The following is a 20,156-nucleotide window of genomic DNA, read 5'->3' as shown; positions in this document are numbered from 1 at the left end:
CGCAGCAGCTCCATTAGTTCTGGGATGTGTCTGTTCATCCCAGTATGTGGAGCATGTGGCTTAGTACCCACCACAAAAAAAAAAGGTGCTCAATCAACATTTGTTAAGGAATGATAGTGATCTTCTAAGGAATGGAAGTGAAGAAGCAATAATGCAGATTTTACCTGTTTTATAATGTTGCCTAAGGAGCACACTGAGGCCATAGTTTACTTTCTAACTTCCTTATCTGCTAAATTTTCATCCCCATACCAAACCTCCTCTCCTGTCTCTTTGAGACTTCTGATCACTCAATCCATCACTCTTCATCGGGATACTATTAGTCTCTTCCCTCTGCTAGGGGTCTCCAGCCTCTGGGCCACTGACCAGTACTGGTAGGTAGCATGTTAGGAACTGGGCTGCACAGCAGGAGGTGAGTGCAGGCAAAAGAGCGAAGCTTCATCTGTGTTTGCAGCTGTTCCCCAGCACTAGCATCACCACCTCAGCTCCACCTTAGATCATCAGGCATTAGATTCTCATAGGAATACCAGTCCCTGGTGGCAAAAAGTTTGGGGACTGCTGCTCTACACTTCCTCCTCAGAAATCTAGTGTGGCCAGGCCCTTCTCTGTTTTCTCCCCTTAACTCCCACCCCCTGCTTCCATCCTCAAGGCTGCCTCATCCCCACAGACTGCTTCATCCATTCCTCTTCACAAACTATAAACTGTGCTTCCGACTTAGCCTATGCTGCTTATTCACATTTGATATAAGGTTTGATGCTATTCTTCAGAAATCTGTTTACCCAGCTCTATATATCTCCCTAATTCACAAAGAATCTTCTCTCTTAAAACTCTCATTTCACCCTTAGATGCTGAAGACTAGTGGTAAATGGAAAACTTAGCTTCCAAACTATATGGAGACCAAATCATCACCCATGCCTGTGTCTTCCCCTACATACCTTACTACCCCATATCTCGACTCTTACTCATGCCCTCAACCTCAGAAAAAGGAAATTTTCTCATTAATGTTCACTCATTACAATGCATCCCACCGTCCAGATATAAAAATATGTCCTTTACTCTCCAGCCTCATCTACTTCTCTTCCTCCCTAGGGACCTCCTCTTCCACCTTCCAACATACCTCAGCCATCGCTGTTACTAAATTAAGCCACTAGGTTTCCCTGCTTCTTCAAGTAATTGGCCTATACCTCCCTTTCTTTTTCTGTCAAATTCCTAAATAAATGACTTATGTCCATGGCCTCTGCATGGTTTCCGGCCTAATCTTATGACTATACTTGTGCCCAAAGGGTCAATTTCTGTGTCTTAAGTTGTTAGCTCCCCTGTCGATATCTCTGACCTAGTGTCCCAGCCTGATTTGACACACTCTGCAGGACAGCCTGTTGCCACCATCCTCTACTATGAATTTCCTGGATTGTAAGCTTCTTGGACTGGAGGAACATCTAATCCATTCAAATTATGTCCCATAATGTTTAGCACAATCTCCTCATGTGCAGCAGGGACCCCAATGCTCAAAGCAAAACATAGAAACTTTTTTATCCTCCTTCCAGGAGGTGAGATAAGATCACAGGCTAGAAATATCTTGTTCCTACATTCAACCATTGCTTATTAAGTGCCTGCTGCCATGTGTCAGGCACTGGGGAGAAGAGAACAAATAACACATGGTCTGTGCCCTAAAGGAGCTAGCAATCTAGGAAAGGTAGAAAAATGAGTGTGTCTTTGAGTGATGCCAACTGTTCTACGTGCATGGTGGACATCATTCATGGCATAGTGAGTGTACCATGGAACCAAATCTTATTTGCTACAGGGAAATTGGAAATCGATGGGAGTGGGCATTCCAGGAGGCAAAAGCCAGAGACACAGGTGGCTGGGCAGGCAAACTGTCCCCTTTGCTGCTCGCTGGCCTGGCCACACCCATTTGTGCCTCTCTCTGTGATGTGGTCTATGTCATTCTTCACACTCTCATGCTCTTTACCCTCCTTACGACCTTCTCAATAGCTGGCTTTCCTCCTCTTTCCAGAAGCTTTCTGACTACTCCAATTTTCACCTGTCTTCCTTTCATCTGACCATCAGTTATATTGAATACCCCAGGTTTGGCTTTAGGTTTCTTAGGTGCGTTCTCGGCTCTCCAGTTCCATGGTACATTTTCTGATAGTAAGGAGCATGTCCCAAACTTCTTATAAATGTTCTACTGCAAATACCACAATGTTGAGCCTGCTGTTCCATCAAGGTCTCCCTTCTCCATAAATAGAACTACCAGCAGCTCAAACAAGAACTTTGGAGTCCTAATTAGTGCCCCTCTCTCCTTCATTTATACTTCCAATCCATCACCAACTCTTACCAACTCTGTCTCCAAAAATATGCCCATTTCTCTCAGTCTCCAATATCATTTTCCTAGTCAAAGTCACCACGTCTCTTACCTAGATTATGAGAATAACTCTCTAATTGAGGTTCTAGTTTCTAATATTGCTACTACAGTAGCCTAAGTGATCTTTTAAAAATGTAAATCAGATAATGTCACAGCTTCTCACTGTATTTAAAATAAAATTCATACTTCAGTATCCTGGGCGATTTCCCCTGACCTCACACCATGCCTATCTCTTCTTCACTCGCTATATTCTAGCCATACTGGCCTTTGTTAAGATTTTTCAATGCTCCATGCTTTTTTCTCCCTCAAGGACTTTTTATATGTTTTTCCCTCTGCTTGAACCATATCCCACCCTCCCTCCCCCCGCCCCCGCTCAAATGTCATTGCCCTCGAGAGCAGTCACCCATACTCAGTTAGGTCACCATGCTATACTCCTCCAGCTCCTTTCCTTCATGTCATTTATCACAGTTTCAAGTTATTTATTTGTATATTATTTAATTAATATCTGAGTTCCCTTCCAGAATATAGTTGTCAGGAGGGTAGGAACCAGGCCTCTTCTGCTCACCATTGACTACTGAGGAGTTAGCTTGGCACCTGGCACTAAAAAGGACATATCCATGCCTCTAACAAGTTCTGAGGGACAAAAAATTCCCCCACAATTCAGCTCATGGTTTTGCTGAAGTACTGAAAGTCAGACTATTTCTGGTTCCAAACTGTGATGTAAATGATGAGGGAAAAAATCCCTGGCATTTGTATGGCTGCTCAAATGTTCATAAGCCCAAAGTTTCTGACAGTAGCTCCATATATGTTTATCTGATGTATTTGTTATGTGTGTGGTCCTCTGCCATGTACTGTAGCAGAAACAAATTGGGAGTCACAGCTCCGGTGGCAGAACAAGAAAATTCACCAGATTGCTGCTGAAGAAACAGGGAATCTGCTGGTTCCTCAGAGCTTATAAACAAAGTCTAAACTCCTCATATTGGTATCCAAGTCCCTGCATGATCTGGTCCCAGTCTGGCTTTCCAACCTTCCTGCTCATTCCATAATCCCAAACATAGGAAAATACACAACCTCTGTTCTAGCCTCCCAGCCTCTGAGTTGGTCCCAATAACGACCTGTAATTTTTCTGCATCCATGATTTGCTCAGACTCTCCCTCAACTTGGAGTTCTCTTTCTCCCATCTTTGCCTGTGTAAATGTTATTCATTCCTTCATGTCAAGTTCAAATATTGCCTCCAATACATTATTAATTTTACTTATCAAAATGAATTTATCTTTCCTTCTGTTCGTTAGTATAATCCATTTGATGCTATACTTATTTACTAACCTTTCAGTATTACTGTAAACTTGTATCTGCTCATATGTGTGTGTGCACGCACACACACACACACACACACACACACACACACACACCACTGTTGCACTGCAATAATGCAAGTCGTAATTAATATTTAATGACTCTGTGTAATATACCACATATTATGCTAGGGCTTTACATACATCATCTCACTTTTTGCTCCTAATAGCAGAATGGGATAGATTATTATTATTTCTAGATAAGGAAAATATGTTTGGAGCAGTTAGGTAGCTTGCCCAAGGCCATACAGACAGCAAGAGGAAGAGCCATGTTTTGAAGCCAGGTTCGTCTGGTTTTAATATCCATGCTTTTCACCTATAAACTATAAACTATAAACAAATAAATGTGAAATAAATCATAAATCAGAAACACAGTACCAACCATGAAGAAGTAGCTTAGAGTGATTACACTATGCCAAGCACTACCGTTACATCTGTGAACTCCGTCAACTCATCAACACTCCTGTGAAAAAAGTACTACTGCCCCATTATACATCAGCACATTGCCGACAGCCTGTTGAGTTATCTTGTTTAAGCCTGATGACAGCACGTTAAGCTGGCACTGGGACAGAGCTATCTTGTTGGAAGGTTTTACAGTCAACTTTTGTAGGGATAACACCTTTGGTAAGGAAGCCTAAATCATTTAGACACCCTCTAAAAGGGAAGGTGAGTGGCCTGTACAGCTGGGTACAATGGCTTGTCCCAGAGAATTTAAACACAACCTCCTCAAAATTCTAAAATCGGCGTGCTTGAAGAAGACATTTGTTTTCATCACAAAGTCCAATCAAACCACAATAGCATGGGTTTAGGTGGCTGATGGTAGCTCACACCTACTTTGTGAAATTCTTTAAAGGTCTGCAAGATTATAATAGGGTAAATGGCAGAGCAGGAAACAATGAGTGGGAAGTTTGTCAAACATGAATGTGAGTGAGAAAGGAAGCAGATAGCCCAGCTTCACCCTACTTCCATCAGAAGAGGGGCAACCCTTGGAGGCTGAGATGGAGTCAGAGAGTTTGGCCCTTCAGCACAGGAAAAAAATTCTTACTGCATTAGGTGGGTGTTTCTCAAAGTGTGTTCCCTGGACTATTAAAGAGGCTATCAATCAATTAAATCAGTCAGTCAGTAATAGTTCTATAAGCAAGTAAATTTGTAAACTTCTGACATAAATAGAGTTAAATAATTTTTTTAACCAAAATTCTCAGTCATTAATGTGCCAGTTTGTATTTTTTCACAGGATTCAACCTCAGTTTTAAAACTCAGAACACTTGTTAGCATCTTCAAGAACATTAACTGATGTTCCATGGAATAGAGGAAACCTTGGTTTAGAATAAAATGTTTCCAAAAATATGTGTCAGTGAGAAAAAGAATAATTTGTATCTATGTATAGTTGATTATAGACATTTTCCAATGCCATATAGAAATAAATGATTTATTTGTATATTCAATAAAAGTTTCTAACTCAGTCGTAATTTGATGATGGTTCCCCTTCTAAGTATCCTGTCTCGGAGTGTAAGGGGTAGGGAAGGGTGGCATGTTAAAGGGTGGCTCATGGAAAACTAAAGGAATAAGGAGAAAAGGAGAGAGAAAAAGAGATGAAAGAGGTATATGGGAGTGTAAGAATGTTTAGGAAAAAAAATAAAAAATATTTATAGCCGATTGTCTCTAGTCTGCTTGTCCCTTCTAAATTCTTTTAATTCCATAAGTCCATTTTTATGACTACTTATAAAGAAAAATTGGAAATATTTGCACTGTCAAAATGAGAGAGGTAATAGCAATGTTTGAAGTATAAATTTTGGAATAATGTAAGTTCTTGAAATGTATTATCATTTTCCTTAGAAATTACTTAGAAACAGATTTAAGGCATTTTAGTCCAATTTTCACAATTTACATCAATGGTATTATTTTCCTTGAGATCTGTGGTAGGAACCAGTACTTTTGGAAACAGCAATGTCAATCTATAACTGGGTATGGGATCCAAATAAAATAGATTTACTGTACAGAATATAACACTAATATTTACAGAAAAATGCTTCATGGAGAACTGATTAAGAAATTTGAGTACATGATGCAGTCACTGAAAATTTTATTATTTACAATAATAGCAGGGTGATATCAGCTGTCACTGCCATGCTTTGATTATGTTACTAAGCTACTTATTGGGTGTATATCATCATCAGTATTTTTAATTGAATAGACTTTTTACAGCCTGAAATTGCAGGGCACACCTTGTTAGGAGTACCTCCAAAGAGTCAAAGTACACAGTCTCACTCAAGCTTAGCAATCATCTTCTAACTCCCTTGTGTAGTAGGTGAGGAGCTGTGATTCTAAAGGATAAAAGACATGCCGAAGGCATTTTTGCTTGTGGCCTCCTACTCAAGTAGAAAAGGACGGGCTCCCACAAAGCTCTTTTTTTGTTTGTTTGTTTGTTTCCACCAGAGCCATTATCTGATTGTCACAGGTTTTTACATATTGTCTCCTCCATTAGACTATAAGCCCCTGGATAGCAGGGAAAATGTTTTTTTTAGCCTTGGCAACAGGAATCATTTTTGAAGTACTTGCTCTGTGCCAGCTTCATATACATCATCTATGACCCTCACAATAACCCCAGAAGTTTGATAATATGATTCCCTTTCATAGGAATGTACAGGTTGAGTAACTCGACCAAGTTTACATTTAGCCAAGGGTTTAGAGAGCTAGAGTCCAACCTAAATCTGTCTGACCCTAAAGCCCATGGTCTTTTCCCTCCATCAGACAGCTGTATACCCTTCTTATACATTCTCCTTTTTATCTTTACAAGTTACCATCAAGCTTGGTCTATGGTATACTCCTAGTACGTATTTGATGAATGAATGAATGAATGAGTGAGCACGTGGAGAAATAGGAACCAACTTCTCTCTCTCTGGTACTTACTGGTGATGTGATATTGGGTAAATCCCAAAATTACCCCAGGTCAGTTGGGTCTCTCCATAAAATAGAGATAATGATGCTTCACTGGACTGCAAGAGAGAGAATTAATCAGATGATCTAATGATGAAGTCCTTCCTAGAAAATGGATTAAAATTTGGATGCTCATTTGTGAGCGGTTCTGGAAAAACCTGGCCCATCTAAGTAGAATGGCCCCTACTTCTACAAGAGTTGGCAGTGGGACTGCTTCTCTTTCACCCTAAAAGAAATAAAACTCAAGGGAAAATAAATTCAGATTGGATTTATCAGGTGAAGTGCATTATGCAGTAATTAATCAGCAACTATCCCAGCAGCTGATGACTAGACGATAATTGGTCAGTATGACCTAAAAGCTTTCCTTATATGATCTGAGGCTCCTCTGGAATTTAATCTCAAGGTTCCATTTAGAAGTTCCTGGTATTTATTGACAGTCCAATGTCATCGATTAATCATCATTGACAACAAAAATGACTCAATATTAAGTGCTATAGGGAGATCCTGACACTCTAAAAAAGGAGACAAAGTCACAAAGAGCGTACTTATGGGATGGGGAAAATTTTTGATTTAGTGTTGGTAAGAGTCATAAAATGCTAATAATTGGGTTATGGATAGTATTAGGCAATGGATTATATTTCATACTGTGTATAAAAAAGGGGAGGAATAGACCAAGGCTATTTAAAAGATACAACATTTTAGGATCTGGGGCCACTTTGTAATATTCTCACTAAGATTCTACAGAGACTATGTACTATTAAGAAAATGTGAATGATACAAACATAGAAAGACTAACAGGTTTGAGTAGGCTGGGTTTTATCAGAGATACGCTATATTTCATCCAGATAAGCCAATGGGACCTTTATTAGTTAAGAAAAATTAGCTTCTGAGCTTAGCTACCACTGGGAGATTGTTAGAATTTTGCTAGTGAGATAGAACATGTCAGACAGAGTCAGGGAATCAACATCTCTAATTTTCTAGACTCAGATCATTTGTACAATCACTGAACTTTTTTAGCCTTCGGCATTCAAGTCAATGAATTAAGACAGGTGACTGACATTGGTGTGTTCAAACTGCTTCACACTGGTTTACAAGAGTCCATTGTTAAATTTGCAAACCAGTTCTTAAACAAAGTCATTATTAAAAGCTAAATCACATAAATTTATAATTACATAAATTATATTAAAATGATGGCAATAAATACTCAAAACTCATCACTTTCTAATTTTTTTACATTTTACAGTTTTTTATCCTCTTAAGTTTATTTTCATCTGTGGCATCTTTTTGGTAGAAGTACTAGATAATGAAGTCATCCCTTATTTTAAATTCAGCAACATTATATTGGTAAAATGGAATTGATCGTGATGGTAGTATTTGCACCACGGAAATTATCAAAAGTTACAAATCAAGGCTTGATTTATTGTTTTGTTGATTGTCTAGACTCAAGAAAGTGATGAGAAAAAAAATGCAACAATTCAGATTAAACTTAGAAATGTCTCATGTCTATAGTCATCAAATTGTGACAAGCACACACACAAAAAAAATCGAAGGTATATTCTTCCAGTTTTTGGAAACAATTATCTGGCCCAACAAGAAGTCACTCATGTCCTTGAGTGAAGTTTCAACATACATCTTCATTTTTGTCTTACTTGTTAATATAAATGAAAAATATCAACCAAAACATTCAGGTTGGAACTCCTCTTGTTCATCAGTTGCAGCTATAGGTTGGCCATATATATGAGTTTAACCAAAATCAGTAAAAGCATTTCGTAAAAATCAATTGACTTTATGTAATTTGCTATACAGAGTAGTGTATATTTTCTTATTACTTATAAATTGTGTGCTATACATTCTTTATATCATTAAAATCTATAATAAATTTATGTATGTATATATGCGTTTTTTTTCCCCAAAGCCAGCTGTTAAATGCTTACATCTTTACAAGTGGGCCCCTGTTTTTATCTTTACAGCAATTACCCTTGGTGGGACAGGAGCAAAACCCCTATGATGCTGGTTGCAGTGTGGTGAGAACCATCAGAATGGAACCTGGTCTCCCAGGGGTTCCAAAGGGGAAAAAAGCGCTATCAGCCAGGGACTCCTGAAAGGTTAGTTTATAGGTTACATGGCAAGTCATGTAGCTCTTTAAATCGATGAGAGTTTGTGGAAGTAAAAATGGAGTTGGATATAGATAGACGTGTTATATTTGCATAATATATTTTAAATGACATTTCTCATTCAATAAAAACTTCATTTATTTTTGTTGACCTGGTAGGAAATAGTTTTTCTCTTCTTTATAACCTGGAACTATCTAGAGTTTGGCTAGTATTAACTTTAGTCTGCTCTGTGTGGCCTTTGATTTATGCTGGCCATTCCAAAAACGCTACACCATAGACAAAGGTGCTAGATAACTGCACTATTTACAACCTGAGCTTAAGTATCCAACTCAATTCATTGTTGTCACCATCAGGCAATGCAGGAAAGACTCTCTTCAGCTTGTGGTGTTGGCCATGATTACAGTGCCCTGGTGAAGGAAGCCTTTCTAGCTAATTTTTTAGATGGCTATAGTAGGTGGTTAGTGCTCCAGTCCACATTCCCTCAGATCCTTTGACCATTTTTTGAGCACAGGTTCCTAGTGTGCTTTCACTCTCAATAGTAGATTTCCTTAAAGTGTTGCCTTCAGTCTGCCATAATCTACTTTGCCTGCACAAGAAAAGCTGGAAATGTCTGGGAATTTGTGCCTCAGGCCAACACTTAACCAAATACCAATGGGTTCAGAAGTGTGTATGTCCCAGTTCCTTGGCCCTCTTGGGACAACTCTGAGTTGTGACATACCTGATCTTCCAGAGTGCCCCCTATGGCACTGAACCGGTTACCTTTCTGGGGAGTTTGCTTGAAACCTCACTCCTGCTTCTCTTGACTTCCCTTTTAGCTCTCGCTTCTTCATTTTTCCACTAATATTTTCAGGGAACTTTCTCTGATTGATCATTTTGACATTAATTAATCCTCAGAGTTTGCTTCTAGGGAACCCAGCCTAAGATGGTGGCCATTTCTCACCTGATGTGCTCTTCATCTCCATTCAGTAACCTCTGGCCACTGCTGACCGGACCACAGGTAGGCATCAAGCTCAAAGCCAGCACATCTGTAGGCTGGCCAGCAGGTTGAGGTGGCCTGGCTCAAAAGCCAACCTAGGCAGACCTTCTCTGGAGAAGTTTGATCCTGAGTCATACAAAGAGTAGTTGAGTCATCATATTTGATGTTGCAATACTCTAGTTGAGATTCATAGACTTGGACTGCCGGGGGCAACACAAGCCCTGTTGCAATCTCAATGACTTTCCAATTTTCAAACATTTTTCTACGTCCATGTCTTCTTCTTTTAATCTTCATTACTCAAGGTAGTTGGCTATCTGGTTCTCAAAGAGCCTGAAACACAAGCTGGGAATCACCTTATTAGTGTACCCTATTTTCTGGCCACTCATTGCCAAATGCTTCAAGGAAAGTTTCCTGAAAATTATCAAGGAAGCTATAATGATTTGAGTAGAAGCAAAATCCCCTTCTGTCTTTCATATCCTTTTTCCCACTTGCAGCAGGCCAAGATGAGACTTTCAAACTGGGAGTAGATTGATAGTAGAAAGGAAGAGTGAAAGGCTGTAAACCAGAAATGTATACACTGTGAATGTTGAGCCCCTTGGCTTAGAGGTGCCTTTTGAGTCTTTAGATTCCTTTTACACTTTAGGTCTAGTGATTAAAGGACCAGACTAGCATGGAAACTGAGGCATGTTGTCCGGGGCTTGCACCAGGCTTGCTCTATAACTAAATTAAAAATGAGCTTTCTGACCTCGCCCAGCTTAGCAGGGCTCCAAAAGAGACAGGAGCTCAGGGCAAACGTCTTTGCTCAGAAATGAGGGTTGAACAATCTCTGTGGTTTTGGACCAGATAGGCTGTGGAGGCAAGAGGTATCAACACTACGACACTCTATATTGAAAATGGAAAGCCAGAATTTTACAGACACAGCAAATGCAAACAGAATTCAGATTTGCCTGGAATCAACATCATCTTCCCTACCTTCACCCTACACTTCTCTGGGATGCTCATAAAAATACTAAGTGCTCCTCTTAGGCCAATAATTAGCTCATCAGAGTCACAATACATAGACATCTTTGCTCTGCTGGAACATTCCCAAGTGCAGAGCATGACACATCAGAATCACGCAGAGCTTTTAAAATGCAAATTTAAGGTTCTTATCCCAAGGAGATTTTATTTATTTAGTAAATCTTGGCTGGGGCCTGCGAATCCATACCGAGAAAGAATTCACTTGGATTTGAACAATAATACCAGATCTTACATTTTGTTTAGATGCCCCATACTTTAATCTTGGGAATTTTTAAAGGCAAAGAAGTCACTTTTATTCTGATTTATTTTGTTTGAGAAAAATATTTCTAAACTTACATAACCTACATTGTAAACAAGTTGCCAAATTTTTGCTTGTGAGGTTTTTAACATAGTTACTTATAATTCTAATTTAAATTAAGCTTAATTTTTTGTAGTATCCAGGAGAAATCTATAAATTTCTCCTGTTTCTTCCTCAGCTATCCAATGAAGTACACATTTTTGGAAAGAAGTTTAAGGTAACTGTATTAAAGTTAGTTAAATCTCAGAAAGTGAAATCCAGAAGGTTTAATAGCTCTCTTTTCAGCCCTATTTACAAGATGAGAAAACTGAAGCCAACAAGGTTTATTAACTTGCTCAATGTCACCTAAGTGGCTTGGGAGACCTGTCACCAGTATCTTTTGATGTCTCCCCTATATCTGGGAAGCCTGATGTGAGTATTCTCCTTGGAGCTTAATTTCTAGTCTTATGTTGCAAACAGGACTTCTGGCCACACTGAGAATGGGCATACTATGTCTAAACTCACCACCCCTAGGGAGTCCCATTTCCCCTCTTCTTGATCAGACCCTAGCTACACAGGATCCATCCATTACAGTCTTAAGGCTTCCCTAAGAAAGAGCCTTCAAGATTTAAAAATATTTAATTAAAAAAGCAAATTTTATTATATCTCAAGATAGTCTAACACCTTCTTATTTATCTAAATTCCTAGAGCCTGCTTGCTGCTTGCATAATCTGCTGCGAATATATAGCTATATTCGTTCTCTATATACATATATACATATATGTATACACAAATACATATTTATATACATATATGTGTATATATGTGTATATATATATACATATTTATGTATATATCATCTGCCTATTCTCTACTTTCCTGAAAAGTATTTGAGTCCAAAGTGAGAGTCATCAACTCCACACTATATTATTTCTTCTTAACTCATTCAGCACAACCTTTGGATTATCATCCAATCAAGAGAAGGAAAAACTACAGTGAGTAATGTTATAATCTGTTGGCAATATCGTGCCATCTCTCCACTCCCTGGGACAAGAAGTATTACTCATAGCTGCCCACAAACACAGTGTCCTTTTACTTTCTTCCACCCCACCATTCAAAGTCACCAGTGCTTCCAGGACACTAAGTGTGTCATCACTGTGAGTTCGAAAAGGGATCTTCTATTGTTTATCCCATGAAGGGAAGCAGTTCTGCAGAGGTGCAACAGTGGCTGTTTCTTTAAGACTATGTTTGATTCGCACCTGTGCTCTGTATGCCAAAGCACCCATCACCCACGTTTTGAATGAATTACAAGTGTTCTGCCTATAGTGGCCAGGTTGAGATTGGGCCTGGGCTACCAGCCATAGGTAGGGAGCTGTGTGTTCTGGCCATGAGAAGAGCAATGGGAGACATTTTTCTACCTAAGGTGGCTCCTATAACATGTTGGGAAGAACATGAGCTCCTTCTAATGAGGCCCGCCTGGACTTGTGGTCTCGGTATTGCCCCCTACTGGTCCGAAGGAATGAACAAGTCATTTGCCTCTCTGAGACTCAGTTTCCTTATTTGCAGTGTTGGGATAATACACACCAACTTAACAAGTTGTTATGAAATAACAACACAGGTGAAATAATAGCTCCCTTCTACACTGTAAAGCACATTGTTTTTCCTATAGAACAAGAGAGAAGGTTTTTGAACCATCTCAGCCACACAGGGCAGCTATTTTCTCCTGGCCTCCTCCTCCCACAGCAGCTTCATGGGAAGGGAAGCATTGCATTATCTTGCAGCAGAACCACGGTAAGACAGAACTTAATTATATGTGGCTGCAAGCTAGCCACAACACTGGATGACCTCATCAGTTCTTACAGAAAGTAACCAAGGGCTTCTTGAAAGGTGACAACTATTTTTAAATGACTAGACTTTTTAAAAAAAAAAAAAAAGTTTTCTTCTCTCTCTTTTCAGCATAAGGCAGATTGGCCCAAGGCCTAATTTAGATCTGGATTTATTGTGAGTCCTGCTAGTTTTCTTCTCCTCTTTCTATTCTTAGAGTTCATGTGTATGTCCAAGCACACAGCTTACAAATAATAATGGTAACATTTGCTTGATTTATATTTATACTTACATTTAGTACTTAATACATATTATCCAACACACACCGAGGACATTTAAATAATTTATCTAGTGCTGCACTCTTTCTTTGGAGTATCCAAGAGAGTCAGGGGGAGGCTGCAAAGGATTGAGGCACTATGAGCCTCATGCGGTTGTGAGTTGTCCTTAGGAAACAGTGCAGTGAGAAAAACAGGAAAGTCTTACCTGGGTTTGGGGCATCAACCAAGATGCAACACAGCTCCTTTCTCCAGCCCAGTAGAGACTACAGGACTATTGAACTAGCCTAGTATAGGTACTGGAACACTTTGCAAGAGGCATGTGAGCACTCAGTGATTTAATGCATTAACTTCCAATTGTCAATTACATATTCATTTCTACAACTGACCTGCCTGAAGAGGAAGCAAGGTCAAGGCATCCTCCTGGTTCCCTGTCCCTTTAATGAAGATTCTTCTTATTTTCAGTAGTAGATTGCCCTCAAGTATAAAACATCCTGAGGTGCCAAACAAAGGGACAATTCAAAGACCTGGTAATGAGATCGGAAAGTATATCACACTAATAATTGGTCAATAAGTTATTTTGCCAATCAAGTGTTTTCCAGTATGTTTTCTACAAAAATAAAGGGAGACCTAAACAGTTGTCCATTCATCAAATAATTTTCAATGATAAATAATCTTGTTATTCATGTCATGTAACTCAGAAGGAGTTATATTTTAAATTGAGTAACACTGATATAAGGATTTGCAGTCCTGTCTAATCTGTATGAACAAGGTTTCTCAACACCAACATCTATAAAAATGAGATATTGGCATAGAACTGTTTCTGAAAACCAGCTCAGTTTAACAGTGATATGTGTGTTAATAGTAAACTAAGTACATAATGTTCCATCTATCTCATGGAGAGGTGCATTTCCAATAAAATTTTGTTTTGGGAGTTTAATAATAAAATTAATTTATGTTATTTAGATACTGATTATTAAACATTTAAAAATTTTTACACTTGTAGCCTTTTTAATAGGTTATAAAGAATTTAAAATCTTAACTATTTCACATATACACAGATTTTTGGAGAAGAGAAATATGATTGAGTGATCAAAGTGAAATTTTCAAGCCTAGACGTATATTACATTAAAATAAGACTCTGTGGGGAAGTGAAATGGGAAAATGAGTTCAAAGAATGATGTAAAATTTCAGACAATAAAAAAAAGCATGTTCATTTAGTTTTAAATGGATGCTGGTGGGTATTACACGTTATATATTTAACTGAATCATCAAAAAGAATGCTGTAACAGAGTTACTTTTGAATATCAATATGTGTACTACATGGAATGTTATTCCTTTGCAGCTACTTAAGCATAATATTTTTTTAAATATTTTGCAGTTTTTAAAAATGCAAGAGACTATACTATTTTCAAAATTCCTATTAATTTACATGAGCCTCAAATTTTGAAAACTATGTCTCTGGTGTGCCCAGATGGTGGTGATTTGGCAACTCCTGTGCCTGACTCCCAAGGAACTTCTGCCTGCTTTTTTGCTTTCCACCTTAAGGCTGATAATCATGGTCCTTTCACACAAGGATAGCCTAGAATGTTTTGTTCATGAAGAAGACACATTCTAGTATTATACTTTTTAGTCAATGTCTTTCCACAAAGGGTACAAATAATGCAAAAGTTTGTGGGATGCTTTTCAGGACATAATCTTGAGATAAGAGAAGTGACAAAAATGTTACCCAATGCTAGATAAAATAAGAGCATGGGGAACATGAACTACATTGGGGATGAAAGAAAAGATTACTCTGGAAGCAGAGGAAGGCAGAGTGACCCCCACTTATGCTTGAGTAAGAACTAAAGGGGAGGGAGCTGAGAAAGGATATGGAAGGGACATGCCAGGACAGATCCTAATCCGAAGGCCAATGTGTTCCTCCTTAGCCCATGCTCCAAGCACCTGCAGATGAACTGGCCCTTTACCTCGTGTCATCATGAAACAACTCTCCTTACTGATAAGGACAGATAAATGGCTATTGCTGTGATATCTTTCTCTGACCTGATAAGGAGACAGAAGAATGAATCTTTGTACCTGAAATCTGGCAGGGGTGTGCCACAAAGTTGTACAACCCTGTCAAAAAGTGAACTTTGGAGTTGAAGCAAATGACAGATAGCAGGTCTATCCCGATGTTGAGAAGGGAGCAGGAAGTAGCAGGCAGGAGGCACTGAGTCCCATGAGGTCAGGGAGCCTTCAATTTCCAAAATAGGCCACCAAAAGCAGAAGCTGAACATGCTGGAGGAAAACTTCATCAGCTGCACAGTGTTGCCAAGGCCTGACCCCGTTTGCTTTCAACTTGATAGAAGTAAATGGAATAGTGCAGACTGATGACTTAGATCATGTGCAGTGTCACAAGTACACCACATTACAGAATCTTTGCTTTTCTGACACAGACACATTCACATTTCTTACACAACTTCTAAAATTTTCTTTGTTTTAACATGGTTGCCTTCATAATTAGAGAGCTTTGTTCACAGGTAATTCAGCAATCAAAGTGAGAATGGCCCACCTACTTGACAACTTGGTGCTAGCACTCTGGATATAGGGCATTAGATGAGGAGGGGTACTTACCGCAAATTGCACTGGCCAGAATCTTTCTTAAGAATCTTAACAGAAAAACAACAATGACAAGGGAAGCTAGGTCACATTCTTGGTTGCCATCATTCCTAAGGTGTCTTATAATAGAGTACTTATTTGGACAAAGAATCTAGTTCAAGTGTCTGGACCAGCTTGGATTTTGGCAAATCAAAAATGTATGTAAGTTTACATGTGCACAGACACACATGGCATAAAGCATGTGTGCATACCAAGGAAAGACTACAGACCAATAACCCTTATGAATATAGATGCAAAAATCTCAACGAAACACTAGCAAACAAAATAAAACAGATAGTAAAAGGATTAAACACCATGAACAAGAGGGATTCATCCCAGGAATTCAAAGGAGGTTGAACATCAAAAAAAGTAATCAATGTAATCATCACATTAATCTAACAGAAGAAAAAAACATATTATCATCTCGATTTAATGCATAAAAGCATGTGACAGAGTAAACCACTGTTTAAACACCATTGATAAAAGAACTTAGAAAACTAGGAATAGAAGATAATGTCCTCAATAGGATAAAGGGCATTTGTAAAAAACCTGTAACTAACATCATACTCAATGGTACAAGACTGCAAGTTCCCTTCCTAGTATCAGGAACAAGACAAGAATACTTGTTTTCACCACTGCTACTCAACATTGTACTGGAAGTTTTAACCAGAGAAATTATGCAATAAAAAAAAGCTAAAAGTCATGCAAATAAAAATTACAAAAGGAAGAAGTAAAACTATCTCTATTCACAGATGACATGATCCTTCCTATATATAGAAAACGCCCATTAACCCAAAAAAAGGCCTATTAGAGCAAATGAACAGTTCAACAAGTTGCAGGATACAAAATCAATACACAAGAATCAGTTATGTTTTTATACACCAGCAATGAACAATTTGAAAAGAAAATTAAGAAAAAATTTTCATTTACAAGAGCATCCAAAAAAATAAAATACCTAGAAACAAATTTAACCAGGGAAATGAAAAACTTATACACTGAAAACTATAAAACATTGCTGAAAGAAATGAAATATGACATAAATAAATGGAAAGTAATTCATGGGTTTGATTTTGATTTTCAACAAGGGTGCCAAGACCATTCAACGAGAAAAGAATAGTCCCTTCGACAAATTGTCCTGGGACAGCTCGGTATCCACATGCAAAAGAATGAAGTTGTATCCCTACCTCATACTATATGCAAAAATTGATTTAAATGTTCTAATGACCTAAATATAAGAGCTATTTTCACAAAGCTAGTTTCATTTTAGTGATAAATCTCCATGACCTTCGATATGACAATGGATTGTTAGATATAATGCCAAAAGCATAAGCAACAAAATAAAAAAAAAAATGGGCTTTATAAAAATTGAAAACATTTGTGTATCAAGAACAGTATCAAGAAAGTAAAAAGACAACTTAAAGAATTTGAGAAAACATTTGCAAATTATATATCTGATAAGAGCCAACTGTCCAGATAATATAAAGAACTCTGATAACTCAAGAATAAAAAGACAATCCAATTTGAAAATGGGCAAAGAATTTGAATAGACAGTTCTCCAAAGAAGACATACAAATTGCCAACAAGCACATGAGAAGATGCTCAATATTATTAACCTTCAGGGAAATGAAAATCAAAACTGCAGTGAGGTACCAGTTCACACCTCCTAGCACATCTATAATTTAAAAATAATAATAAGTGTTAGTGAAGATATGAAGAAATGGTGCATTGCTGGCAGGAATGTAAATGTGGAAAACAGTGTGATGTTTCCTTTGTTAATTGCCATATGATCCAGGTATTCCACTCTCAGGTATATACCCAAAAGAATTGAAAACAGATACTTAAATGTATACACAGGCATGTTCTTAGGAGCACTATTCACTATTCAATAACCAAAAGGTAGAAACAGCCCATATGTCTGTGAAAGGATTACTAAATAAACAGATTATAGTATATACAAACAATGGAAAATTACTCAACCATTGAAAGGAATAAAGTATGATACATGCTACAATGTGCATGTACCTTGAAAATATTATGCTAAGTAAAAGAAGCCAGACACAAAAGATCACATATTATATGATGTCATTTATATGAAATATTCAGAATAGGCAAATCCACAGAGACAGAAAGAAGACTGATGGTTGTCAGTGGCTGAGAGTAGAGGAGAATGGTGAAAAACTGCTTAATTTAGGCTTTCCTTCTGGGCAATGAAAATAACTGGAACTAAATAAAGGTGGTGGTTGTACAACATTTCAAATGTACTAAATGTCACTGATTGGTTCACTTTAAAAGGGTTAATTTTATATTATGTGAATTCTATCATAATAAAATTTTAAATGTGTGTGTATAGAGAGAGAACAAGAGAAATATTATAAAATATCTATGTGATTATATAATTTTATACAGTACTCTGAAATAACATTAAAGTATATTCAAACATCCATACAGTCTCACAAATACTGTAAGCCAGAAAGCAATTTCTAAGAGAACTCAAAAAGTATCCAGCTCAGTCTCATTTCTTTGCTGATTGTTTTTATTCATGATCAAATTACTTTGTTTGCATACACATTGTAAAATTTTCTATATCTTAAATTCCTGAATACCTTAAGGAACTTGAATTGGCTTAAGGCTTAAGACAAGTACTGTATAATAGAAAGTGTAGTTTGAGTGCTTATTATGTCCCAGTTAGGACACTGTGACTCATATGCATTATGTCATTGAAACTCAACAACCATGTACAAAGAGATCATATTATTAACCCCATTTTATAGATGAGAGAACTGAGATTTAGAGAGCTAAATTAGTTTGCCTAGAGTTAAACAGTGCTATGTGATGGTGCTGGAACTTGAATCCACATCTCTCTGACTCTTACACTGTTTTCTAATAAGAAACTTGATTTTTACTTAAACTACCTGGGGTTACTTGGCTTTTGAGCCTTGGTACAATCCATCAGTCTTGCTATTAGGCATTAGAAGAAAGTGCATGCCATCATCCCTTATCTAGAATTCAGAGTAAATAGCATTGAATAATTTTGAGACTCTCTCTTATTGGGGCCCCAAGTGGCAACATCAAGCAATAGGACTAACATATATTATAAAATGTCACAGGCACAGAGCTTCAGTATATTGGGTCAAAGGGGACTTTACCTATTTTCCCACTCAGATCTTTGTTTGACTAAAAATAATAATAAGACTTAAGAAGTATGGTTTTGATTTTAAATATTAGCTAATTAGATGACATGTTTAGTAGAGATACTTCAATCTCTACTAAGTCTACCAAAAGGGACTCAAGTCAGTACAAGATAACCATTTCAAGACCTCAAAAAAGATGACAATAAGTGCATTTGTACTTGACTTAGTTTTGTTTCACAGCAGCCACATATATATAGACCACCCCAAATTTAACTCCAGTGGTTACTCAAAAAGAAATGAATAGTAGACTTTTAGAACTAGAAAGAATATCTAGTGGCTTTATTTCTATTTCCGTCTCATTCTAGTATCAATGTTTTGTTCCACAGGAAGTGAAAAGTACATATGCTTGCACTTTTTTTTTCTGAAGAAAATTATTCACTGTCCTCTTCCTCTTGTTCTGCAAAGCAAAGAATATAAGAAATCTAAGAGAACTCAAAAAGTATCCAGCTCAGTCTCATTTCTTTACAAACAAGAAAACCAAGGAGGTTCAATGAGTTGTCCAAAGTCATACCATGGGAAGAATCCAGACCAGAACTTGGATATTCCAACCCCAAGGTGGAACATTTCGCAACTCAATTCAATGTGGCTTTCACAGAGTACATGTGAGCATCACTGGACACAGCTGGCTTCCTGATTCTTCTGCTTACCTTTTTTTCCCCTCTATTAAATATTCTGTTTCTGGCTCCTTTGCCTTTTTTATTTCTGGTTTTCTCTTGCTCTTCAGTGGGATAAATCCTTATAGCTTCCATGGACAATTAAATCTGTGATTTTCTATATATTTAAACTGTCATTATTCTTCCCTCACACCTGATTAACAGTTTGTCTCAGTATTAAATTCTAATTTGAAAATAATTTTCCCTAAGAATTTTGTCATCTGCATTCCAGGGTTGTGTGATACCACTTTGATTCCTAATCCAGTGAGACCTGGTTTCCCTCTTTTAACTTTCAAGGTCATTTCTTAATCCCTATTGTTCTGAAATGTCATAAAAATACTGTTATGTGATTGTTATTGTTTGTTTGTTTTATTTGTCATGGTGCTGGACACTTAGTGAGTCTCTGCTATGTAAAATATTATGTTCTTTAGTTCTAGAAAATCTTCTTGCACTATTTCTTTGATAATATCCTTTCCTCTGTTTCCTCTGAAACTGTTTTTCCTGAATCAGTCTTCTAATGTTCTTATCATTTCTCTCC

The sequence above is a fragment of the Rousettus aegyptiacus genome, unplaced genomic scaffold (genome assembly GCF_014176215.1).
Source record: "Rousettus aegyptiacus isolate mRouAeg1 unplaced genomic scaffold, mRouAeg1.p scaffold_m13_p_6, whole genome shotgun sequence".
In the NCBI taxonomy this organism is placed as follows: Eukaryota; Metazoa; Chordata; class Mammalia; order Chiroptera; family Pteropodidae; genus Rousettus; species Rousettus aegyptiacus.
The sequence above is the reverse complement of the archived record's forward strand: the minus strand, read 5'-3'. Positions refer to the sequence as shown.